The sequence below is a fragment of the Hermetia illucens genome, chromosome 1 (assembly GCF_905115235.1).
Source record: "Hermetia illucens chromosome 1, iHerIll2.2.curated.20191125, whole genome shotgun sequence".
NCBI classification, from domain to species: Eukaryota; Metazoa; Arthropoda; class Insecta; order Diptera; family Stratiomyidae; genus Hermetia; species Hermetia illucens.
Genome location: NC_051849.1, coordinates 37,487,113 through 37,513,344, shown reverse-complemented (window position 1 = coordinate 37,513,344; position 26,232 = coordinate 37,487,113). Strand labels below are relative to the sequence as shown.

The following is a 26,232-nucleotide window of genomic DNA, read 5'->3' as shown; positions in this document are numbered from 1 at the left end:
TGTACTCGCTTCATATATTTTTAATCGCTTTAAAATATCAGTTTACGAGCCACATTCTCGTCATTTGCTGGAAGTTTTACTTTACCCGTTCAATTCAAACAAATCTGCGGCTGAGGCTCATCAAACGCTCTCAGATACGCTTAGCAAGGCATCTATTAGTGAAAAATCATATCGTAAATGGTTTCAACGCTTCAAGAATGATGATTTCAACGTCAAAGACTGGCATGGCGGTGAAAGGGGAAAGGTATTTGAAGATGACGAGTTACGATTTTACGAGTTTCGAAGATTTGTGCTAAGCCCAAGAACCCCCAGAGGTATGAGCTGGCGCTCTTAAGAAGGAGGTATATCGTAAATGCCTCGCGCAAGTACAGAGACGGGGAGCTTTACGGGTGGCGTCTGTGTACCGCACTGTCCCTGAACCGGCCGTGATGGTGATCGCGGGAGTGATCCCCGTTGCCCTCCTTGCTAGGGAGCGTCAGGCCATATACAAACGCAAGGGAGATGAGCCAAGGGAGATGGTTGCTCGCGAAGAACGGCAGTACACTCTAGACGAGTGGCAGCTCTCTTGGCAAAATGAAACTAGAGGCAGATGGACTGCGCAGCTCATCGGCAACTTAGGTGCATGGCTGAATCGGAAGCATGGTGAGACTGACTATTTCCTTACCCAATTTTTAAGTGGGCATGGAACTTTTCAGTCTTACCTGCACAAGATTGGAAAGGCGCGTTCTCCGGATTGTGTGTTTTGCAATGGAGTTATGGACGAAGCCCAACACACTTTTTTTTCTTGTGGAAGGTGAGATGGGGTTCGTCAGCAGCTCTATTTAAACACAGGATCTCTCTCCAGACAACATTGTCGAATAGATGCTGAGGACTGCTGACAGGTGGAACCGTGTTGCCCATTACGTTCGGGCCCTTCTCGTTGCTAAGAAGATAGAACTCGACCGATGGAGGAGCCGGTTGGCAGGGCATTCCTTGAACTGACAATTCCCTTCCTCCTCTCCCCTCCAGTTGGTAAAAGGAATTCCCTGATTTGAAGGCACCGCAAGACGGGAGAGTTCGGGGACTAGCCCGAAGTAATGTAACAAACGGTTCCAGGCTTGCTCTCTGACGATGGGGAGGTGTTTAGTTGGTAGTCCGACAACGTACCGAATCGGGAGTCCAACCCTGTGTGCGCAAATGCATTCACCTACCCTACCCCAAAACAAAAAAAAAACCCAAGAACCCGGAATTATTGCATGTGACTCAGCCAGGCATTTCCAAGCGCCTCAAAGCCATGGGAACGGTTCAAGCCAGTAAATTAGGTGGAGTTGAAGCCAAAGGACTTTGAACGGCGTTTCTTTGCTTGTGAACAGTTGCTTCAAAGGCAAGAACGGAAAGAATTTCTGCACCGTGCCGTGACTGGGGACGAAAAACGGGTTCACTATGATAATCCCAAATGCAGAAAATCATGGAATTTGCCCTTCCGTGCTTGCACATCGACAGCCTGACCCAATATTCACGGCTCCAAGGTTATGCATTGTATTTCATGGGACCAACTTTGTATAATTTACTACCGAATTAGAACATTACAGGCGAACGATATCGAACTCAACTGATACATTTTTGACGGGCACTGAAGGATTCAATTGGATTGTTGCGCCAACGATTATTATTAATGAAGGAAAAACGGCCTCTGAGGAAAGGCACGACAAAGTGCATGACAATGCTCACCCCCATGTGGCACGACCGGCTAAAACATACGCTGAAACTGGAAGTTCATAGGTCAATTATTCCATGGGTTTTATAGGTCAATCATTCTTCCACAGATTTAGATTCTGAATATTTAATTTCTAAGAAAATTAAGCAATTTGATGATTATAAGTTGTCAAATACCAAATATATGAAGGTTTTCTTAAATAGGGTTTCTGGCTTAAGTCTTTCGTTTGTGTTGCTCTCTTTCTCCCTTCTAAGACCTGAAATTTGAAGCAAAAATTTGCTAAATTTGTTTGATATTTGGAAGAAAGTATACCACAGACAACAATAGCAATTTATTTTTAAGAAACCAAATTAGTTTCCGAGCCAAACAACATACATCAAAGTCATATACTCAAAAAAATGAAAAACCAGATAACTGTAAGGCATGTCATTATAATAGGGCTCACCACACTATTTCTGTGAAGTAATTCCAGAATAACTTGGCAAATCCACAGCAGTTGGCTTACTCTATCTCCAGCCCCATCTGAGTACCAACCGACAAAGCACAATACCAAACCCGAAATAATGTTCTGGGAATTTTGCAAGCCAGCACAACCTACAAACCCAAATATTCAATCCAGTTTTTCGCAGTCACTCTTCGTTTCCGGTTCATTATTATGAAATGTGGTAATAAATAAACTAGACATAAACGAAAGGCTGTTAGTAACTTTAATAGGTTGTGACCCGTTGGAGCGAGTGAAGAGTCAAGCCTGTGTCGGCAATAAATGCATATGTGACTACTGTAAACAAAATGCGTGTTTTTTAGCCCCTAACAGACAGGTTTTCGCATTAATGTGCTTAGAAATTTCCCCAGAATGTTTTTTCAATAACAATGTTTCATGTATTACTCGTTCCAGTATCATGGAGATATCATTACCGCCAAATTCTTAATCTTAATTGAGTAAAGATGATGATCTTCAGGTCATGGTTAGATGCGCGTTTCAGCCACTTATTCTTGGCTGCTGCGCTAGACCAGATCTGACCAAGTACGAACGGTCCAAAAGTCTGCTCTCTCTCGGTACGATTGGTTTCACTTGCAAATGAGCATGATGAATATGAATCAAATGGAAGAGTTGCTTATTAGCAATGATTCATAATTGCCTCGAACACCTTTGCGATCTATGGTTCCGGAGCCAGTTCAGAGAATGTTCTATTGCAGCAACGGTCACGTCAGCTTGAAATAATAATAAATATGACCAGCCACTGTGAACAATTATAATCATACAGCACTTAATTACAGCGCACCGTATTACTGGACTATTCCTAAACCTTTCTTCTGGCGATCCTCACAATGCTCCCCGAGTGTACGAGGTGCCGGTTTTCAACCAGATCTTCACGCCGATGGGCGAGTCAAGCACGGGTAGCTCACCAAACGCTATGATTATTAGATACGCATTCATTCCTGCCCATCAGGTTGAGCACCTCTTCCCTAAGGCAACTAAGTATCTTGGCGTCCAGTAGTGGTCAGTCATGTTCAGATCAAAAATTTATTATACTTTGCCCGTAATATATTGAGTGCTCTGCATCTACGTATTTACTTTTTCAACTAGAAGAAAGTCTTGAGGGTCTTAGAACTCACCGTGTGCATATCTGAATCTTTTTACAGTCCGTCCGCTTTTGTTATGGTTTATGTGCATAAAAAACAATTTTAATCACTTCTTACTGCCGTGAATTACCGTAAGTTACCATCTGATTCAGTAAGTAATGATGGAAATTAAGAAGGCAGAAATGTGCTTCACGAAATTCATTTGGGTATTAACTGTGTGAAGCCGGTTTACAATTTAAGAACTCGAAATGAGGATGGTGAAAAAAATCCGAATTTAAATAGAGCACCCATTCCCACGCTGTACTTGAATATGTTTTCGTGAAATTACAGTTGCATTAAAAAAGCCCTTAAATGTTTGGATAAAAGGTGTATCGTTGGGAGGAATACCTGATTTTTTTCGAATTGTAATTATTTTACAATTTCTAGTTCAATTGTTATATAAATTGGTGTTTGTTATGGTTAATGGACGCGCATGTGTGAAATATTTGTAAGAATGATTGATTGCTGGGAGGGTTTTTCAAGAAATTCTGAACGACACGAAATGCGTATGAGAACTTCGTAAAACATAATTCATGCATATAAGATTGATTTTTATACAAAGTGTACAGCTGGACTTAGATGCATACATGCCCATTCGGACCCATGTTAAATATAGCGCATCTGAATGAAGCAAATGCTTGATCCTATACCCGCCGGAGAAGAAAAGATAGCTTTCAAACTATCCCATATTTGATAAGAAACTATCACCAAATCTATTGTAAATAGCGATGTATTTTGCTCTTGAAATTTCCCTGCACTAACAAGCTCATAACTATTACGAGAGTGACCTAAACACCAGAAGAATCCTATGTTGCATGGAGGTTAAATTTCGGAGAAACTTGAACTCCAAATTAAAACTCGTCATGAGGCAATATACCATGGACATGTTTCGCCTTTAGAACACTGGCTGCGACCAAGGGGCTCTGATTTTAGGTAAGTCTTGCATCCACCAGTATGAATGCTAAGCCATGCACTTGGTCTAGACTGGTACCAATGTTGCTTGTCACAGCGGGGCTCTGATTGTGGTCACAAAATCAATCCGTGTCTTAAGAAGACCGTGGGATTAAGTCGTCCAGACAGATTCTCACGTTAAACCCTCAAGGACTTAACTGTCCTTCTTTGAGCGATCCCATTTACTTAATAATTAATTCATTTCCATACTTTTTCATTGCAATTCTGGATTCCCATCATGGATACACTTTACTTCAAAGCAGTCCTTCTGTAGGCCTTGCAAATATTGTGTAGTGTCTTTTCCCAAATTACTCGTAGCACTGCATAGAAAAATATTAACTACGTGTCACCCAGCACCTGCGTTCTGCTTCACCCCAACTGGGTTGTATCGGTATTATCCTGTCACCCGAACCTCCAGCGCTCCTTCGACGCTTGCCACCGCTGAACCGCAGGTTACACCTGCCATCATTCCGGACTCATGTCACTCCAGCGGCCTATTGCTGAACGTTGCCTTACCACCGCAACAAATATTCGTGTCGAGGTTGACTTATTCCACCACCTACATACATCAGAAGCTAGGTGAATTCAACTCCGTCACCGCTTTCGTATGTGAAGCTTATGGAGCCAACGAGTGATAGCCGCCTTTAAAGTGACATATCCACACAACTTCAACGCCATTGCCTAATCCTCCTTTTGGTTACAAGGAATCTATGAAAGAATTCCGCCGGCCTGCTACGCCAACCTTGAACGACTTTCCAAATATAAGACTATTCTTGCCAAAATGTAAAGGGTCTGCATTACTGAATCCTGGATGAATGACAGATTTGTAGAATCCAAGTTCCTCGCAGGTTACTCTGCCTTTTGTTGGGGGAGAGACTACACTGCACTTGGTAAGTTAACCGGCGGATATGCAGTGATAACTGTTAAGTCTCCTTTCTGTGGCGAAAACATATTTTCCTGCTCCTCTCCCATTTAGGGGTATGACACCGTACGAGTCATTCCATCAAAGGCACGTCTCTTTATCATATCTCATGTATATTTTCCGTGCCTCAGCCTACCTTTCCTGTACGAAGATTCTTCGACAGATTATCAGAAGTTCTAACCATTCCATCCTCTGCGGCGACTTTCCCTTCCCAATAACTCCTCCTATCCTTCCTTTTTTTCCTTTATCCGTGAACACTTTCGCGCCCTCTAATTTAATCTTTTCAGAAATCACTTAAATCATACTCTTGATCTTGTCTTCTCCAAACTTTCTGTGAGTTACTTTTCCCAACCTCCTCATACGACTCCATGCACAAGCCTGCGATAATTTGCAAGCCGTGCTGCAGTACTTAAGTGAGGGGAAAGCCTGGCGATGCTACATGAGCAAGAGGAAGGAAGTAATGGTATTTTTGAGACCCACTTTTACAGGGACAAAATCAGCGACGTCCACATCTTCAACTACGAAGCTTCTCCTAGTGAATCAGTGGCACAGTATGAGGAGAAGTTAGAAGTTAGATAGTTTTTTACTGAACACTAAAGATCACACCCTCAAAATAGTTGATGGCGGATTCAGCACAGCGGCCTTAGAGTGGGAAAGTAGACTGACAACCGCCAAGAGCTAAATCCTAATTGAAAGTTTTGCGGTTCAGGGCATCATACTACTCAATATTGGATGCATGCCCACCCTCCGAGGGAGACGCTCTGGCATGCCTCAGTGCTCTGTTGGTGATAGAAATAGCCTTCTTCTCTTTCTTCAGCCTTTGTCCCGTTCACAAGCGGGGTCGGCTGGTTCTGATCGGTTTCGCTGCTTGGCTCTATCGAATGCCTGATCTGGGTGCAATCTCGAGGCTTTTAAATCCCCATCCAGCGTATCAAGCCACCGTTGTTTCGTTCTGCCTTTTGATTGTTTACCATCGACTTCGATGTTCAGACCAATCTTGACAAGTGAATCACTCGTTAGCACGTAAATGAGTACTACACTCATAACAACCACAAAAGCAATTTTCTTGACCTTCGAAATAGCAAATGTGGTATCCAAGTTAAAACCGTCCATCACTTTTCTGGGGAAGGCATTCTTAATGACTCTAGCGGAAGTCACGGCCTTAAGGGGGCCGCCACTTTAAAAAGTGGGTCTGTTGTCTCAACATATAACTCAAGTATTTGACGCTACAATACTGCATTTACACTACAGGAGGAAAATCAAATACTAGAAATCTCGACGTTGGGATGGGCTTGCGTGTGAGGGAAAGCTTTGCTAAAGTGCCAGCGGGAGTCAGAATACCAAAAGCTGAAACAAAAATGCTGTGATCTCTAAAGTAGCCTAAAGGAAGACGTACGGAAGAGCCAACAAGACAGCTGTGGCTTGCAGTTAATACGAACCCATAGCGTTCTATCCCCAAAGTCGGAATGAAGTTGACTCGTGGGGTCACATCAAGTAGTTGTACCTCAGGTAACACAACAGGACGACTTCTTAATCCCTCGGATAACCGAAGAGGGACACCGGGCAATTTGCGAACAAATTGAAGGTAACAACAACAACAGAACGTCTTCTCAAACCCTGGGATATCCGATGAGGGACAACGGGCAATTTGTGAAAGAATTGAAGGTAACAAGGCTTTACATTAGATTTCGAACAAAACTTTGAAGACAAAATGAAATAGAAATGAAACCGTCACGAAGTCAACTGAAAATTCGTCAGTAAATTTCTAGAACCTATGATGAATGCCAAGTTGATCTTCAAGTAGCGCCTGAAGACTACGTCGGCGAGAGTGTCCACCGCTCTTGAGTATCCATTCGCTCACTGGTGGAGCGAATGAGGAAGAGGTGGTAACGACCGTCTTTAGGCCTGATTTATTATTCGGCAACTTTGTCCTAAATATACTTCATACACAAGTCATGTTTTTGAGTTAATATAAGGGAGCAAATACCAGCACTTCGATCATGCTGCTTCCTGGGCAGAAGTGAGGCAGGGTCTGATGTGTGGCCTCTACCCTGGACGAAACCGCAGATCCCGTTTCAATAACTTCCAGGACGGCTGTTCGGCATGATCTGCTAAAAAAGGTAGTCTTTGCGTCTCATAACAACTCTATCACAGCTTCCACACAGAACTATGTCCTTAAGTAGAATTCGTTAAAACACTCTCTCTTACTTCGCTTGATAGCTAGCTTAAGTTGCGGTTCTTTCTAGCTGCAATCCAAGCGAAGGTCAGTGAGTTCAATACTTCGCCAGTAATTTGGTATTCTGCTGGGCAAATTATATTTTTTTTTTCGATACTGACCAGAAGCGACGTATTATGTTGAGAATTTTTTTCCTCGGGTTACCTATTATACTAAACTATAATAGTTTAGCCACGTATCAATATATATTTGCTCAAATATCAGTTTCACAGATAAACCTTTGCAACTCATCGCTAATTCTAGGCCGATTACTTGACGACTACTGTAACCTTTGCTAATTTACCAGTAAATTTTCATTAAAAATTTAACGCTAATTAAAGTCTAATCCACAACTAAACCAGACCTCCTAATAAATTGCACGTTTTGTCAAACAACAAGCTACATACAGTACCAACCTCAACACGTTCCCTTTGCTTGAAGCCGTCCCAGGCATTAGCGATCACGATGCCATAATCATCGACATCCGCCTCCCCGATAGAGCCTCACACCTATCCCTTTAATCCCTGACTTCCAAGCCAACTGGAAACGTATAAATGCAACCCTCAAATCCAAATTTCAATATGTGCTACTCTCCTTCAACAGGTCTACAACGATACCATTGACCTAACAGTTCGCCAATACACTAAAGGATTTCAACGAATATGCCACAAACTCATTACAACACGAGAGGGTTCTGACCCTCTACATCTACCACCTCTGCAGCCCCCTCACTAATTCCGAACTAAACCCTGCTACATATAATGAACTCAGAAAAACCTACCCCTAACCTAAGTGAACACCCTCGCAGGTCACTTCCTCCAGACACACCGATGCACTTTTCATGTTCATGACGAGCGTTTTGAAGACGAGGTCAACGAGTCTACCTCCAATCTTCCTACCGCGACAACCCATCACAAAGTCCTTCTTCCAGCCACTCCTTGACCCCCAAATGAGCTTTAATATGTGTGTAATATGCGGCGAGCATCAAAAAATAAAAACTCCGCCGGATTCGACTAAATATCTTCCATCGTCCTCAAAAAATACACCTTACGCATCCAATCAGTAACTATTGCCTCCACAACGCTCTCTTTTTCGCCGATTGGAAAAGTGTCCCCATTGTCTGGATTCCCAAGAAAAGTCAGAATGTTCTTTATCCCAATAACTTCATGTCTATCTCGATCCTATCTGCCTCTGCCTAAATTTTTGACCAGACTATAAAATCGTACATAGACGAGCACTGTGATGCCAAGAACTCAATCCCTGACTTCCAATTCGCCAACTGACGCAAAAACTCGGTGGAGCACGCACTCTACATTCTGAAATCGGACATTCTTTTGGGACTTAACCGGAAACCCCCGACAAGCGGCTGTTTGCTCGATCTAAGGGAGCCTTTCAACTCCGTTTGGCAGTACCGACTAGCCTTTAAGCTCTTCAGGGTCCTAAACTTTCATCTGCACCTCTTCAAACTAAACCTTAACTTCCTACATGGACGGAAATACCAAGTCCACATACAGTCACACAATCCGGAACTTTACTCATATCCTCCTAGCACCCCATAGAGATCAGTCCTTTCTACCGCCTTCCTCTCCTTGTTCGTCGTCGCCCAAGTCCTCCAATATGCGGACGACCTGATTCTCTATTCCTCCACCAAAAACATCTCGATAGGTGAAGCTATCCTGAATCCTTATTTGGACGTGCTTCACAAATACTTCTCCAAATAAAAACTGTCACTAGATCCCAAGAAATGTGAAACCGTCCTATTTTATGGAAACTTCCGCTTAACACGAAATTGTGAAAGGAAATCTCTACCATGTCCATCAAAATCCACAGCATCCCCATCCCAACCGCCAAAAAAGTCATTTATCTCGAGGTGATCATGAACTCCCATGTGTCCCACGTAACTCATTGCAATCGGTGCTTTCAGATCCCTATGCTCAATTATCAAATACAATATCCCAACGCCCCAGAAGGTTGAATTGTTTTGCCATAAACAACTTATCGATTCCCTCCTCATTTTCGGCTTTATTTGCTGGTTCGGGTCTTCCCCATTCCAAATGGAACAATTCTGGCGCCAAGAGCGCAAAGTTCTCAGGCACTGTTCAAACACCTTCAAAGACGAAGACCGGTCCAAATACAGCTCCAATCAAATCCGGTACAACTCCTATCAATTCCCCCGCATCGACGTCGTCCTAGCCCGTCATGTGATACCTCACCAAGAGCCAATTTCATCCCATTACCCAGGTCATTCAGATCAAGATCGCTGAAGATAACCTGCTGCGAACTCATCTGTTCCCTCAACTGCTCCTCACACTCCAATCCCAAAATCGGCTTTTCGATCCCCAAGGTAGGGTAGTCTTCTACACGGGTAACTAATCCTAATCCCAATTTTGCCAACCCTCCCATCATTAGCACTCATCCCAGCTTTTTGTCCGATCTAGCATGTCATCAAATCTCCACAGTTTTATATATCTAAGATCGCATCAAGTACACATATGTACCCTGATTATTTCGGCCCGCACAGTTTTGTTTGGTTTGTTCACCGCACACCGTTTACACTAATCTACTTCCAGCCAAGAATTCTGTAGCAGTATTATAAAGATGCTCCCAACCAGCTTGTTGTCTATACAAACAGACCCTAATCCACTTCACAATATTTGATCTTCTTCTTCTGTCTTTCGTTCCGTTTGGCAATAAGGTTGACCGTAAATTTGGAGCGGGTCAAGTCGAAAATATTTCAAATCACCATCCAACGCTTTGGTCATTTTTCATAGATTTGAATGTTCAGACAATTTTAGCTGGTGAATCATGATTATAAAGCCTGACCACACCATCGAAGGTATTTCTCTGAGATCCTCTTCGCGATGGTTGCAACCCCATACTGATTGCAAATATCCTCATCCCGTTTAACGGAGCACAGTACAACATTTTGGGTTCCATAAATGCGAGGTGGCGTGATTGCCATTGGTGGTTGCCTAACATTTGGAACTATAAAGGGTGGCAGGGCGAAAGACCCGACATAGATTTTGGATTTGAGGTGTTTGTTGATGTGTTAATGACGAAGAGCCCCCTTCACATAGCTTGCATTTGAGGTCACCGTTGAACTCCTTCTTTAGCCATATGTTCTGCAGGATGTTCTGCATTGATCGAACCGATTAATATCAGTTGTGCACGTCTTCGCAAAGTGTCTGGGCAGGAAAATCATTCCTTTAATAAGGACTATTCAGACGACATGGGTTTCCATCCAGTTCGAGATTTTCCTGAAAGTAACAATTTCTGTACTATCTAAATTGGTAATCGTTCTTGGAGACATTTATGTTCCGAATCTCTTAGCAACGGACGAGAACTTGAAACTCAACTCTCGGGATGTTCCTAGGATGCTTGTCGATTCTTGCTCAAGCAAAGTTTAAATGTTGGCGTATCTGTAGGTTAACTCTTGTATAAACTTTTTATTACCATATTGTTAACCTTTCCCAGTCAACTATTAGCTATGGGAAACATTATAATCTATGTGACCCGGGTAATTTTAAGAATCGTTTAAAAAAATTATGGAAGCCTTACATGTAAGCATACTTCAGTCCTTCACCTACGAACACCTTAGAATGTACACGACCCCACCTTGTCTCTGTTAATTTATCAGTATGATTTTGAAGAGAATTCCCTACAAAGTGTTCAGTAATAGGAGCAATTTCATAGCATGTTTTTGCATTACAACCGACCGCCAGAAGGTCGCCAATGTTATATAATCACAGTCCGTGCTTGAAAACGGTAAGCCGCCAGGAGCCGATGGAATTTCAGCCGAATTGTCCTATACATAAAAAGGGAATATCACGCAGTGCCGCAATTATAGCGGTATCACGTTGCTGAGTACCATCTATAAGATATTCTTCGCTATTTTGCTAGGCCGAATAGCCCCATACACCGAGAATATCATTGACCCAAACCAAAGAGGCTTCACTTCAAGCAAACCCGCAACAGATCAGATTTTCTCTCTGCGGCAAGCGATGAAAAACTGTTGGAATATGACCATCAGTTGAATCATCTTTAAAGCCTCCTATGACAGCATAGCCACAGTAAAACACTACACGGCCATGAGAGAATTCGGTATCCCGATGAAATCGATAAGACTGACTAGGCTGACCCTGACCAATGTGCAAGGCCAGATAAAAGCAGCAGGATCACTCTCGAGACCATTCAATATCAACAATGGTCTATGACAAGGGAATCCCCTATCATACGTCCTCTTTAACCTGGACCCTGGAAAAAATAATTCGCGATACAGATGTCAATGCGAGAGGCACCATCCTCTTTAAGTCCACCCAACTACTAGCCTACGCTGACGATATTGACATCATGGGAAGAACAATCCGAAATGTACAATCTACCTTCATCCAAATCGAGCAGGCGGCGCGAGATCTTGGGCTGCAAATTAATGATGGCAAGACAAAGTATGGTCGCAATGTCAGCGGCAAAAATCAAAGAACGAACAACATCGAATCGCACTGGTTACAATAAAAATAATGAAGATAGGAGACTACAACTTTGAGACCGTTGAAAATTTCTCCCATCTGGGGTCGAAAATCACAACCGATAACAGTTATGACGATGAAATCCGCGCACGGTTGTTGGCTGCCAACAGAGCCTATTTCAGCTTACAAAAACTGTTCCGTTCGAAAGGTCTCACCATAGGGTAAAAGCTCTTACTGTACAAGACTATGATCTTGCCAGTTCTTGTGTATTCCTCGGAGACCTGGGTTCTTAGCAAAAAAACTGCGAATTCTTGGTCGCGTTCGAGAGAAGAACCCTCCGAACAATTTTTGGCCCCCTACATGAGGATGGACAATTCCGTAACCTACATAACGATGAAATCTATGAGCGATACCACGATGAAATCCAGCTCAACAGGTTGCGGTGGGTGGGTCACTTAATTCGTATGGATGAGGGCGTTCCAGGGAAAAAGAAGACGAGGCAGACCCTGAGATGGAGGGATGGCGTACGCCAGAACGCCAGACACCTTTTAGGGATATCAAATTGCTGGACCTCGACGCAAAACCGGGGTGTCTGGAGTTCCTTATTAAGGCAGGCCTACACCGGATACCGGTTGCGCCGCGGATGATGATGATGAATGATACATAAGGCTCGCTTGCTTGATAATAAACAGTTCATAAGGATGCATCAGAATAATCTAACCCCTATCTAGAAGATTACGTTCCTAGTAAAAACGTAAATCATTAATCCATTTCACGAAAATTAAACTGTTTCCCTGCAATTTTGTTAATCGTTGCCTCCTCCTTAAAAACCAGCATAATACACAGATTGACCTTAATTAAAGGCAGGATTGTATGTTCAAGAATGGAAAAAATCTTTTCACATAAACACTTCCTAGTACCCAACTACACACATGTGGCTATTGTAACAAATCAGTCATAATAACTTCTATTCAAGCTGACTAAAAGATTGCATGACTAATTTGCGTCCACAACAGGGAGACCATCTTAAGCCCACTTGATAAATAAGAATAAGCCATCCTAATCTGTTCACCGTCATATCCCCACATTAACGTTGCATCAATCACTTTTGATTCTTATTTTCTTTCTTAACACTGTTCAGCATCCAACGGCTAGCATGTACCAGAAAACTCTTAATTACCGAAACTCCAAGCAACAGGTAGTTATCAAAATAATTAGAGACATTAAATATAACGGCTCATCGGCACTCGATACAATAAATCTCTGAAACAATATGAACCGCAAACGGATCTGAGGTGTACAATTATCGGCTCATTTAACCATTGCTAATTTACAAGTGAGTAACGCATAACCCGTTCAAATCACAAGTCACTTACGGGGTCCAAAGTAGTGTGTAAGAAAAGATACTTATTGTGTTGATGATCGTTTAAGATACGTCCCTAAGAAGATATGCGTCATTTGAAACGGTGCGATTTAGATCTTGCGCCTTCAGCACGCGTCTTCTACCATGGAATATGGAGGATGAAGCAAGCGCCACTTGCAATCGATATTGTTCGACATACATATGTATCTATAGTAAGAATGGGTTACCACCCAGTTATACTTTCGGACTGGGTCACCAATGGGGAAGAAAGCAAGGATCCTTGCATAGAAAAGCTCTCAACAGCATTTTTCCTTTGAAATTTTCAGACAAATATGCCATTGAAATAAGATATAGAGTTAGATGTTAATTATTTTTTCACTTTTTTTGCAGGAATGTGTGGCAGCAGGGGAATGTACGAATAGTTTGGCACAAGAACTTAAGGTAGGCAACTTTACCAGTGATTGCTATGGAAATTTTATTAATACCAGTAATGGTTATGGAATTAGAATAAGATGCGCAGTGTAGCATTAATCAAACCATGTTGTACGCTGCCAGTTGACCCTTTTTTCTTCTACCTCAAGGATATTTAAGGCAACTTAAGTCTTCAAGAAAATGCTCTGTTTACGCTAGCATTCGTGCAGAATATGGAATTTTATAGAATCTTTCACAGAAATGAATCGACAGAATACTTTCCACCCCGCTAACAAAAAGTTCGCAAATCTTTCAATTGTCCTATGGAGGACCTTAATGGTTGAAACAACAGATTTACTCACTCGTACGGAAATCTTAAGAATCCGAGACCTTTCCCAGAGAGCTGAAGATGGGGCCCTAACTCGGCCGACACGCAAGTCTGGCATCCAGAGGCGATGTGATTGAAAGACGGAAGTGGCAGTGGCTACACCATGCAGCGAAATCCACCCTCCCAAGATGGCCAACGAGTGAGTCACCACTTATCACAGAACAGTTGAAGAGGTGTGCGGGCGTCTCGGGAAGTCCTGCTAAGAGTTGAAGAGCATTTCAGCTAACAGCGAGAAATGGTGTAGAGGTGTGGTTGACGCGATATACCCCACAAAAGGGTAAATGGCAACCATATGTTATAAGAATCCCCATAGTCAACATGAGGAGAAGCTTAATAATCCACGCGTAACTGGCAACTTTGAAAATGAGGCGACATGTAGAGTTTTGCCGGGAGTAAAGTTCAGAAACTGATATATCTTCTTCCGATAACCAAAGCGCAGCAAAGAGCCGTGAGAGGGTATCTTCTACAGGTTCACAATCTAGAAACCAAACGAATGTCCGTTTATATTGGACGTAGGAATTAGGGCGACCCAAATGACTATCCAGATTGGCTATGATCAATCACAAGGAGCATCTCTGCCATCAATGGTAGAGGCAGAGAGGGAATCCAAATGGCTACGCATTATTGACAACTGAGGTACGATAAACATCGATTGAGGGTGTGATCCATCGCGAATCTTCCCTCACGATTGTGGCATTTGGGTCATGCATTTTTCAGCTTAACGCTTTGCGTCCCTTTCCCGTAAAATCTGGCTATTTTCCCCAACTTAATGTTTCCGGTAGTGTCCGGATGCTGAAATGATTAGAGTTCTGAGCTGTCATAGCGGAAGGTCGCGGTTCGAACCTCACTGATGGTACAGGGATTTGTTATCGTGACTGGATGTTGGATACCAGTCGACTCAGCTATGAATGAGTACCTGAGGCAAATCGGGGTAATAATCTATGAAAATGAAAATATTGACGCTAAAGTCTAGAAGACATTGCTTCGCGTGCTAGATTGACACATGCAAACGAAGTTTTAAATAACGCATGTACTTGAGCAATCTAGTCAGAGTGTCATTCTTCAACGGAGACGAATTCGTCCACATATATAAATAGATAGATTGACGTTTGACAAGGGAAAGCAGCATTCAATCAATTACACGACACTCGGTAAAATGGACCGAGTGATGGCCACGAAATTTCCAATAAAAGGTAGAGCGCATTGGCGTTCAACATTATTTGCGCTAGTTGCTACTGATACCCTAAATTGCGGAGGAGAGCTTTTTCAGCTGGGTATGTAATTATTCTCTTTATACTGTTTAATGTGGCAGCAAATGGAAAATTGCCATCACAGTTACTCAAAGGCTCTAAAACTCCCTAAACACTTGTCTCAGCCATGTCGTCCGTAAACTCTGGCCTGAAAAAATCTTAAACGAACAGCTGCGTTGATGTATGGACCAAACATCCGTGAATTTAAATGGATTCATCATCATCATCAACGGCCCAACAACCGGTATCCGGTCTAGGCCTGCCTTAATAAGGAAATGCAGACATCCCGGTTTTGCACCGAGGTCCACCAATTCGATATCCCTACAAGCTCTCTGGCATCCTGACCTACGCCATCGCTCCATCTTAGACAGGGTCTGCCTCGTCTTCTTTTTCTACCATAGATATCGTCCTTATAGACTTTTTGGGCTGGATCATCCTCATCCATACGAATTAAGTGACCCGCCAACCGTAACTTATTGAGCCGGATTTTATCCACAACCTGACGGTCATGTAATAGGCTCTGTTGGCTGACAACAACCGTGCGCGGATTTCATCATCGTAGCTGTTATCGGTTGTGATTTTCGACCCTAGATAGGAGAAACTATCAACGGTCTCCAAGTTGTTGTCTCCTATCTTTATTCTCCCGGTTGGCCAATGTGGTTTGATGTTGTTGGTTGGTTGGTTTTCGGTGCTGACGTTACCACCATATATTTTGTCTCGCCTTCATTGATGTGCCGCCCAAGGTCTCGTGCCACCTGCTCGATCTGGATGAAGGCAGTTTGTACGTGTCGGGTGGTTCTTCCCATGGTGTCAATATCTTAGACGTAAAGAGGATCGTACCTCTTGCATTTAGCTCAGCATCACGAATCACTTTCTCGAGGGCCAGATTAAAGAGGACGCATGATAGGGAATCTCCTTGTCGTAGACCGTTGTTGATGTCAAATGGTCTTGAGAGTGATCCTGCTGCTTTTATCTGACCTCGCACATTGGTCAGGGTCAGCCTAGTCAGTCTTATCCATTTCGTCGGGACACCGAATTCTCTCATTGACGTGTACAGTTTTACCCTGGCTATGCTATCATACGCGGCTTTCAAGTCGATGAAAAGATGATGCAACTGATGTCCATATTCCACCAATTTTTCCATCGTTTGCCGCAGAGACAAAATCTGATTTGCCTCTATCTCTCTATCTCTATTGACTGCCGTTATTGCGGCATCCTTTTCTCTCTTATAGGTGTTGCGGAGGGCTGTGCTGTGGATGGCTTCTGTATTAACTCTCTCCTGATTGTCGGAGCACCATGCCAACGCGATAGTGATCCGAGGTTATATTGGCCCCCCTATATATTCTGACATTCATCAAGGCTGAGAGGTCAACACGTGGTCAATTTGGTTGAAAGTGGTCCCGTCTGGAGAGGCCCACGTATGTTTTTGGTCCACTTTCCGCCCAAACCAAGTACTTCCAACAACCGTTTCGTATGACACTGCTAATTGGATAATCCGCAGCCCGTTAGCATTTGTATTTTGATGTAAGCAACGTGTCGCCTGAATACGGGCTCCGTCCCTACTTGGCTGTTAAAATCCCCAAGTATGGTTTTTATATCATATATGGGGCAGGCTGCGAGGGTTCGTTCTACTGCCTCGTCGAAGGTGTTCTTCTCCGACTCTGCAGTCTCCTCTGTAGGGGGGTGAACGTTAATAAGGCTTATATTTCTAAATTTGCCTCACAAGTGCAGAGTGCATAACCGTTCGCTTATGTTTTCAAAGCCGATAACAGCAGGTTTCATTTTTTGGCTGACTAAGAAACCTACTCCGAGCACATGGTTTACTCGATGGCCGCCATAATATATGGTGTAGCGACTCTTCTCCAGGAAACCGGTCCCTGTCCAACGCATCTAATGTAATGCTGTTACGCTGTCCTATATTGGGACAGGGTATCGGCTAGCTGCTTGGCAGCTCCATCTCTGTACAGGGAGCGCATGTTCCATTAGAAAATGCGCAAATCGTTATTCCTTTGTCGTTGCCGGGTTCGTCAATATATTATCCGTCCAGTCCGAGGCTCCTGTTGTGGCTTCCTAACAAGTTGTTTTCCATGTAAGGTTGTCAACTCTACCCAACCCCCAACCCTCCAGTTGGTACAATTTGTCCCAATTCTAAGCGCGGGAGACTCGCCTTCATCCTTTTCCGTCTGCAGCTTTTGGTTAAGAAAGAGTTCCCAGGCGTCACCACGTGGAGGTGGAGATAAGGTTTGGTAGTAGAGCTGTTGGTGTTTGTTCAGCAGACGTTTCCCAGGTTTTATACTCCATCGTTTGTACCAATCCACATTTCTCCCTAGGACTTATACTACCCTGTGACCACCAGATGCTTTCGGATAAGATATGAAAAGGCGTAAGCCTAATTTCTGTACCAAACGACAATTGCCTAATTATTCGAATTTATTCCTACAAATCAGTAAGCTAATGTGCCTACTTTCGTCATAATTATTAGTAAATAGAAATATTGTCAATCACCTAGCGGCAACTCTTTCCACGTCAATCTAATAATTTCCTACCAATGTCAGGGCTGCAATGAACATGAAAAAGGTACAAGAACAAGCAGCCCAAGTTGTATCCAAGTCGCTCATCACCTGAATGATAATTGCTAACACGATCTGACTGGTAACAGTAGCCGAGGCTGATATTCCTAGCGCGTCCATGCCGTGATGAAGATACATGATTCCATGCTTGGATGTAATCAATCTCGACGATGATCTATCTGTTCCAAGTTCGTCCGTGACTATTATGGCATCGGAGCGCAATGACTCCTACAGAGTGCAGTGATGCCCGGATGCATTATCATCATCATCATCATGAACGACTGCAGTGACCCATTCGCCGATCCCTCTATGAATCCATTATGATCTGTAGCTTCTTCCTATTATTCGATATGGCATCGTTTTGGTGTAATGAGATAACTGCAAACGACGGAGATCTAAAGCGTGCACAGGCGAGATTGAGGGGACCTCTCATTTGCATTCAGGTTTCTAAGTAAATTGCCAAAGGAGTTATCTTTGGCAGTTCCGTTTTTTATGGCCTCAAGGAAATTCTATATTTGAAAAAGGCGGTGCAAACACTGAAAAAGCAATTCGATTTGCCGTCATAGTTACTATTACCCCAAAAGTAATCAACAGCCATGCTGAGCCCAGAATGGTACCAACTTAGCGAAGCGTAAATCCCAAGTGCTAATCAACACATATTACTGAGTCAAGAGAAACTTCCTCCAACTAAACGATCTAGTCAAAATGAAGGGATATCTCCGTTACCTACTATTAGCCGATCGTTACAACCAGGCAACATATGCGGTAATAATTATCGCGTGGTCACAAATATTCGCCTTTCAACATCGAACAAGGTCTTGAATAAGTTCCTTATCATACACGTTCGTACGCATCCATGGCTTCAATATGGAGCCCGTAATGGGATACCCCATAACCCATGCAAGCAGGTATTGTTGTCATGATTTAGTGTAAATTATGCCATGAATTTAACTCCTCTTGATGGAAACAATGATGTCGTGTGTCTGCGCTGTTAAGATTATGGTTAGATATGATAAGATGTATTTAAAGTATCATACTTTGGGTTAAGAACGCTCTGCCCATAATTTGGGCCTTCAGAGTGCTTTAAGTAAATTACTATTAATTTGGTTTGATAGTGGGGAAGGAAACAAGGCGGGCTGATGCGTGACGAAGAGCATTGAATCATTTAGACAGCCGAAGTACATTGATGAGTGGAAGGAAAAAGTAGGTTGGAGATATTGCAAGGATAGTAATAAAATCCCATTGAAAGAATGGGAATGGGAGTTGCAATACTTGCAGACTTGAAGGCCTAGATTCAAATTTGGATGGATGGAAAATCTCGATTTTTGCCCAGATTTGACCTAATACCAGCGCCAATTGTCAAGCAGTTAGACCATCCTAGAAGAACCCTGATGTTCGTGGCTAATGGTGAGTAGTTCGGAAAATTCACCTAGGGCAACCCGTAAGTTTTAAGAATAGCGCACTTCTGCATGGTTTGACTGTACAAAAATTCCAGGAGAATACCTGACAATATAATTATCATTTCCTTTTTAATGGGACTGTGCGACAGGTATAGCCCTTAAGTGAAAATTCCTAAACCAAAAAAACTACGCCTATGACCATGTCCATCAAATCCCTTGGAGTCTTAGGGAATAACTATCGTTGGTGGCTACCAACAAAAGATTGTTCATTGTCTCCCTCATACCTCAGATCCACCCTCCTCTAGTTAATTTCATTCGCCAATGTTTCCCCCCCGGCCTGTCCAGCCTCACGCATAAAAGGGTAGAACAAACTTTGGGAATTACCACGTGAGGTTCCCTTCCTTCCAGTGACTGTTTTACTTAATCCTCTTTTGGAAGTAGAGCACTTCGGTAGAGAAAAAAGGTAATTAAATTAGTTCTGGCAGTACCTGAGTTTCTCAATCCAGCTAAGTGTAAATGATTAGCCCCGCCACAGCACTATCCTGCCGGTGACTGAGTACAAGGTAATTACGATGGTTCAGCTGGCTGTGTCATGACGCCCGTTGTGAATCTATTGTGGTGTTATGGTTGAACTACTGAAGGCCTGCCTGGTAACGATCAGGGAATGTAACCCATTTGCCAGATTTCGGTTAGTTTGCTACTTCAAGCTGTTTAACTAAAGCTTGAACAATTTTTCGAATGTCTCTCTCGGGAGTGGGTATTGCCACAGAGGCTTCCGATTCATCATCATCAATGGCACAACAACGGGTATCCGGTCTAGACCTGCCTTAATAACGAACTCCAGACATCCTGGTTTTGCGCCGAGCTCCACCAATTCGATATCCCTAAAAGCTGTCTGGCGTCCTGACCTACGTCTTCTCTCCATCTCAGACAGGGTTTGCCTTGTCTTCTTTTTCTACCATATAGGCTTCTACCTTATAGGCTTTCCGAGCTGGATCATTCTCATCCATACGGATTAAGTGACCCGCCCACTTCAACTTGTTGAGCCGGATTTTATCGACAACCGGACGGTCGTGGTATTGCTCAGAAATGTCGTCGTTATATAGGCTACGGAATCGGAGGATTCTTCTCTCGAACGCGGTCAAGAGTTTGCAATTTTTTTGCTAAGAACCCAGGTTTCCGAGGGACTACATAAGGACTGGCAAGATCCTAGTCTTGTACAGTAAAAGCTTTGACCCTATGGTGAGACGTTTCGAGTGGAACAGTTTTTGTAAGCTGAAATAAGCTCTGTTGGCAGTCAACAACCGTGCGCGGATTTCATAGTCCTAGCTGTTATCGGTTAGGATTTTCGACCCTAGATAGGAGAAATTTTCAGAGGTGTCAAAGTTGTAGTCTCCAATATTCATTGTTTTCGTTTGACTAGTGCGATTCGATGTTGTTCGTTCTTTCGGTTTTGGCGCTGACGTTGCCACGATGTACTTCGTATTGCCATCATCAATGTGCAGCCCAAGATTCCGCGCCGCCTGCTCCATCTGGATGAAGGTAGCCTATAAATCTCAGGCTGTTCTCCCTATGACGTCAATATCGTCAGTGTAGGCCAATCGCATTTACATCGAAATCTCGAATCACTTTCTTGAGGGCATTCCCTTGTAGTAGACCGTTGTGGATGTTGAACGGTCTCGAAAATGATTCTGCTGCTTTTATCTGGCCTCGCAAATTGGTCAGGGTCACCCTAGTCAGTCTTATCAATTTCGTTGGGATATCGAATTCTCTCATGGCCGTCTACAGTTCTAAGCTGCCTATGCTGACATAGGCGGCTTTAAAGTCGATGAAAAGATGGTGCAACTCATGTCCATATTCCAACAGTTTTCCTTGGTATGGGCCAATGATGTTTTGAGCGTATGGGGCTATCCGGCCTAGCAAGATAGAGGAGAATCTCTTATAGATGGTACTCAGCGACGTGATAGCTCTATAATTGCTGCACTGCGTTATATCCCCCTTTTTATGTATGGGACAGATAATGAATTGATTCGCTGTCCCATACTTTCAGCATCAGTTGATGAACTGGTTGGTGAAATTGGTCGCCTCCATATTTCCAATTCGGCTGTAATTTCATCGGCTCCTGGCTGGCGACTTATGGTTAAGCCGATGTATTGCACGGACTGTTTCTTCTAAACTTGGTGGTGGCAGTATTTGTCCATCGTCTTCAGTTGGCGGGAACTCCAACTCGCCGATATTTTGATTGTTGAGCAGTTCATCCATGTATTCAACCCATCGCTCCAATATGCCCATTCTGTCGGTAATTAGATTTCCTTCTTTGTCTCGTCAGGATGAGCATCGAAGTGTATAAGGATTCATTCTGCTGAGTTGTTGGTAAAACTTCCGCGCCTAATGCTTCCGGGGTTGTTGGTCTTCGATATCGTCGACTATCACGTAAGCGCGTTCATACGTCCGACAATTTAACCGTTACAGAACTTATTTTCTCTGGGCCACCGTGAGGGATGAAAACATGGCTTTTTGTCGCCAGGTCTTTGAATATGAAGGCTTTTTTGCTGTCATGTTGACTTTCATTAACTAGACGTAACATTTGGAAACGCTGTCTTAAATCATTGCCGAAATTAGAAATGTATACCTGCTCGTTATTAGACTGTGAGTCGAAAAACTCACCTGGGGGGGCGTATTGGTTGACCATTTGTACCGCAGCTGTGCCGAGGTTTTTCTTCCAAGCCAAGCGAATGCCGAGTAGCACGACGGGCAATGCTTCCCTCCAACGGTTATTACGACATCGTATTGCTGTTTTGAGTTGACGGTGAAAACGTTGACGTTGCTTGCGGGCTGCTTAAATTGCGACCGCCTTTTCTCCAATGCTTGGCTTCAAACACATCAATTGATCACTGCAGATCAGCTGAGATCTTCTCGTCCTTGGATGCGTGAATATTCGGCCTTGGAGTGGAAGTCGATGGCTCACCGGGATTTACCCACGACTTTATACCATCAGGGTTATCGTAGAAGATTCTTTTTTGGTCGCCAAATATGATACGATGCAGTTAGTTAGTGTAGTTTACTGGGGGCAACCGCAACTCCGAACACTCAGGCCATTGTTAGGCCCATTGTACTATCCCCGTAAATAGCCTATCCAATGGTTTCCCGCCTACGGCGTTCAATACGATGCAAGAAACCTTTTCGTTTTGGACGGGCGAGTAGCTCTTTACACACGTCCACGTCTCTCGGTTTCAGCTCATACGGCACCCAATGTTCTTCCTTCTGGATTATTCTAAGTGCATGTAAACGCTTGAAAATGATTGTTCGATCTGCAAGCGCTTCCTTTAATTCGGCATTTTAAAACTTTTTTTGGCTGCCCGGGGGGCTTTTTGTCACCGATTTCAAAATCCCCGCCACTTTAAAACGATGAAGCCATTCGTAAACTTGAGTTTTCCATAGAACATACTATTCGTATGCTTTTATAAGTAATTAAAGGCTTTCTGCGACAGATTGCCTCAAGAAACAATAGCGTGAAAAAACTTTCCGCAAATGCTGTTTGCGCCGCCTCTCTCCCTCCTCTCTCAAACGGGCTTGTGATTGTCGTCCACCAAAAACAATGTACAACGACTCCGAGTTTTGGAGACGTTAAATAACTCGCTATGCTCATATGTGCTCTCGAAAGGGGAAGATTCACGATCTTTAAGGCATTGCTCCATCATGGAGAAATTGCGAGAGAAGTATTTTCACTGCGATGGTCATGTTATCCGTACTCGCTAGTTAGGTATGATCTGAACATACAATTCCATGCAAAAGCACCCGAAAACCCAACAAAACAACGATAGTTGAGTTTCTCTTGACTCCACCCAACCCTAAAGGGGCAAATTCCATTCAAACGAATCGACTAAGGCTAAAAGAAAAGAAAAAGATTTGTTTGGTTGATCTATCCCCAAACTGGAAAGACTTTTGTCAGCCTTCTTGACGAAAAGTTATGGTAAGATAGAATTTAGTATGGTAGAGTTATCCTAGCTATGCCGAGCATTTACCTTAACATATTTTCTTTATCACTTTCCCTCATTCGTCTAAATGTTATTAAGGGTAGTATTAGACACGTCGCTTTAAACCCTTCCCCTTCCCTGGGTTTGAAGCGTTATAATGGCAAGATGGGATTGGACGATAGTCGCATTACGTGATTACACCGTGGTTATGACCGCATACTATATTCCATAGTCCATTTTTGGTAACCGAGTGCTGTTTAATCAGCCTTATCCAAGGATATGTTTTTGATTTCTAGACAAGTCAGGCAGGCTGGGTTTTCAACGCTCCGCTCAGCCAATTTTCGGCTTCGAACTTCATTTTATTTCCCCCTAGTCATCGACTCCTCGAAAAGGGTACGACTTGTGGTTTCGTCCAGAGCAGGGGCAACTCATCAGATACTGCCTCATCTCTACCCTGGGAGCAGCGTAACCAAAGTGGTTGCAACTTGGCATTTGCTCCCTTATATTAATTCAAAAACACAACATGTGTATGAATTACAATCAAGACAAAACCGCCTTATAAAATTCAGACCTAAGCCGACTGAAGCTAAACTAGAATTTTGTTTGAGAATGGAGGGATTCCTAAGTCTGCCTTTCACTTATTGGCAGACCCCGCCAGTTGGAAAGCAACATACTTCCTCGGTTGTGGTTCACGGAACCCTAACCCTTGGGCAAATACCCAAGTTGCAAAAAATATGACTTGCAGTTGCGTTCCAACTGATCCGGTCCGCCATTAAGTGGATGGGGCACTTAGGAATCCCCCTTTTTCAAACAAAATTCCCGAAAAGGGTGTTCCTGTATCTGACCGATATACATATATAAGTTCTGTCAGTCAAACAAATCTTCACTTCTCACGAAGTAATAAACCAAATCAATCGAAAAATACACCATTAGAAAAGGGTAACACAGAACTTTCAAACGAAAAAAAAAATTATTCAAAATGACCGCCGCTAGCAGCAATACAGTCCCGAAGTCTGTGAGGCCATGCATCGATCGCTTCACGCTGATATGAAGCGGCTTTTCTCGAGCTGCACGCACACTGCTGGCCTTCAAACTCTTCAAATCGGTGTAAGTTCAATAGCAAGCAGTCTCCTCTAACTTACCCCGAAAGCTGTAGTCTAGAGGATTCAAATCTGGGCTGCCTGAGGCCCATTCATCCGTGATTATGAAGGCAGAAACATGCGCCGCTAACCACTGCGGCGGCCGAGTCCTGCTTGAAGCACCACGGTTTTCCAGCGAACAGAAAGTCACTCAATGGCTCGACTACATCCTCTAACATCTTTTCGTACACGCTCGTATTGAGACGCCCCACCATACTATGACAGAAGTTAGATGGTGACGACGTTGGACTCGCGGAGCATTTTCTTTGACTTCATAACAATTGTGAGCATATACTCAATCATTTTGTCGGTTGAATTTTCCTCGATGGTAAAAATTTTTTTATCAGAAAATAGAATTTTGCGATATTTTTTACCAGGAAATCTTTACAGAAGAGCATCGAGTCGCCGTATTTTTTTCAGTTTTGGCGTTAACATATGGCTAACGCATCACCGGTACGCACCGAGACCGAGATCTTCTCGTAAAATACAACGCATACTTCGAGTTGAAATGCCCATTTCCGCCGACATTCTTTTTTACTTATGGAGGGGATTGCGACGAACACCGTCACGCGCAGCATGAACGACATTCAGGCGAGGTGCGAAGCGCGGGCGCCCCTCCCACTCCCTGTCAATCCCATCAGCTGTTTCCCGATATCGGGCAAATGTCCTAAAAACGAATTGTTCATTTACCGGCATCTCTTTTAACAAACTATGACTCTTTTTCGGTGCATTCCTACATTGGTGCAAAGCAATAATCGCGATTCTTTTTTCTTAGTTACCGGAATTCCTCGTGCTGTCGTTCACGCGCTACTGACCTTCGGAACCTGAAAGTCTGACGGAAGTGGGGTATGGTTAGGTACTTTCCGTGCGCAGTGTTACCAAATTCAGTGGCCTAACATTTCTCGTTTTACACATCAACTGACAGAACTATACTATGTACAACAGGATACCGCACACCTTTTTTTACCACTATAGGTTAAGACGGCCCTCAGAGAGCACCGTTTTCATGGCATCAAGGCGCTCCAAAGCTTCTCGATGGCCGTTGTGAAGAGGTTTTTTTTTCAAGGACCAAATCTAAAATCAAAGGTTGTTTATCAAGAAGAAAGATCTACCAATCCTTCGGTCCTACAAATCTTCTCACATGAACGCAAACATAACCGAAAGCAATTTTAGTGTTCCACTCAGTTATGAGTTCCCTTCAAAAATAGTGCAAAAAAGGTAGGAAAAATTCTTTCAGATGTTCTGCTCCTTTGAGGTGAGTATGTGGTACCACATCCCCGGCAAAACTCTTCGAGAGCTTGAGTCTTATATAATTAGCTCCTTTGGAAATCAACTTTTAGGTCAGTCATTTTCTGCTTCTCTTCCCTCTTTTGTGCATGTTTTTGGTAGCTATGGTTTTCACCCATGCAGTTTCTCGGCATGGAGTAACCTTTTCTGAGTTACAGCAGAACAGTTAGGTAGGCGTCACTTTGATTGATGGGAATCGTCTACATTCAAATCATTGCGGTAATACTATAGACTGTTGACTGTAATTCTAAAATCAAACCATAAATGATACCTACATCCGAGATAATTAGATAAAACTTGAAACAAATTAATGTCAACTGCGGTTTCCTTTCAATTTGAAGTTATTACCTCGCAATCAACTACAATCAACTTTTCTCGAAGTCCTTAGTGCTAATATTTATTGCTTCCTTAATACCGTAAAGGCGATCATAAACCATGTGGACCTGCCCTCATCAGGCTCAAACTTAACACATCCATTAACTTTAACGGGCCGCCATTCCAATTCATCAGCTCCGCAAAATAAATCAAATCTCCCTCTCCAGTTACTAATTAATTAATCTGTTGAAAGTCCAAG

General features: G+C 43.2%; 1 protein-coding gene across 1 annotated transcript in view; it reads left to right on the top strand.

The window, feature by feature from the left end:
• LOC119647077 overlaps window positions 1-26,232 on the top strand; it is a 160,654-nt gene that overhangs the window by 73,638 nt on the left and 60,784 nt on the right. The window contains exon 4 of the mRNA XM_038047834.1: window positions 13,627-13,677. The gene's annotated coding sequence lies outside the window, so the exon portion shown is untranslated. The remainder of the gene's footprint in view (window positions 1-13,626; window positions 13,678-26,232) is intronic.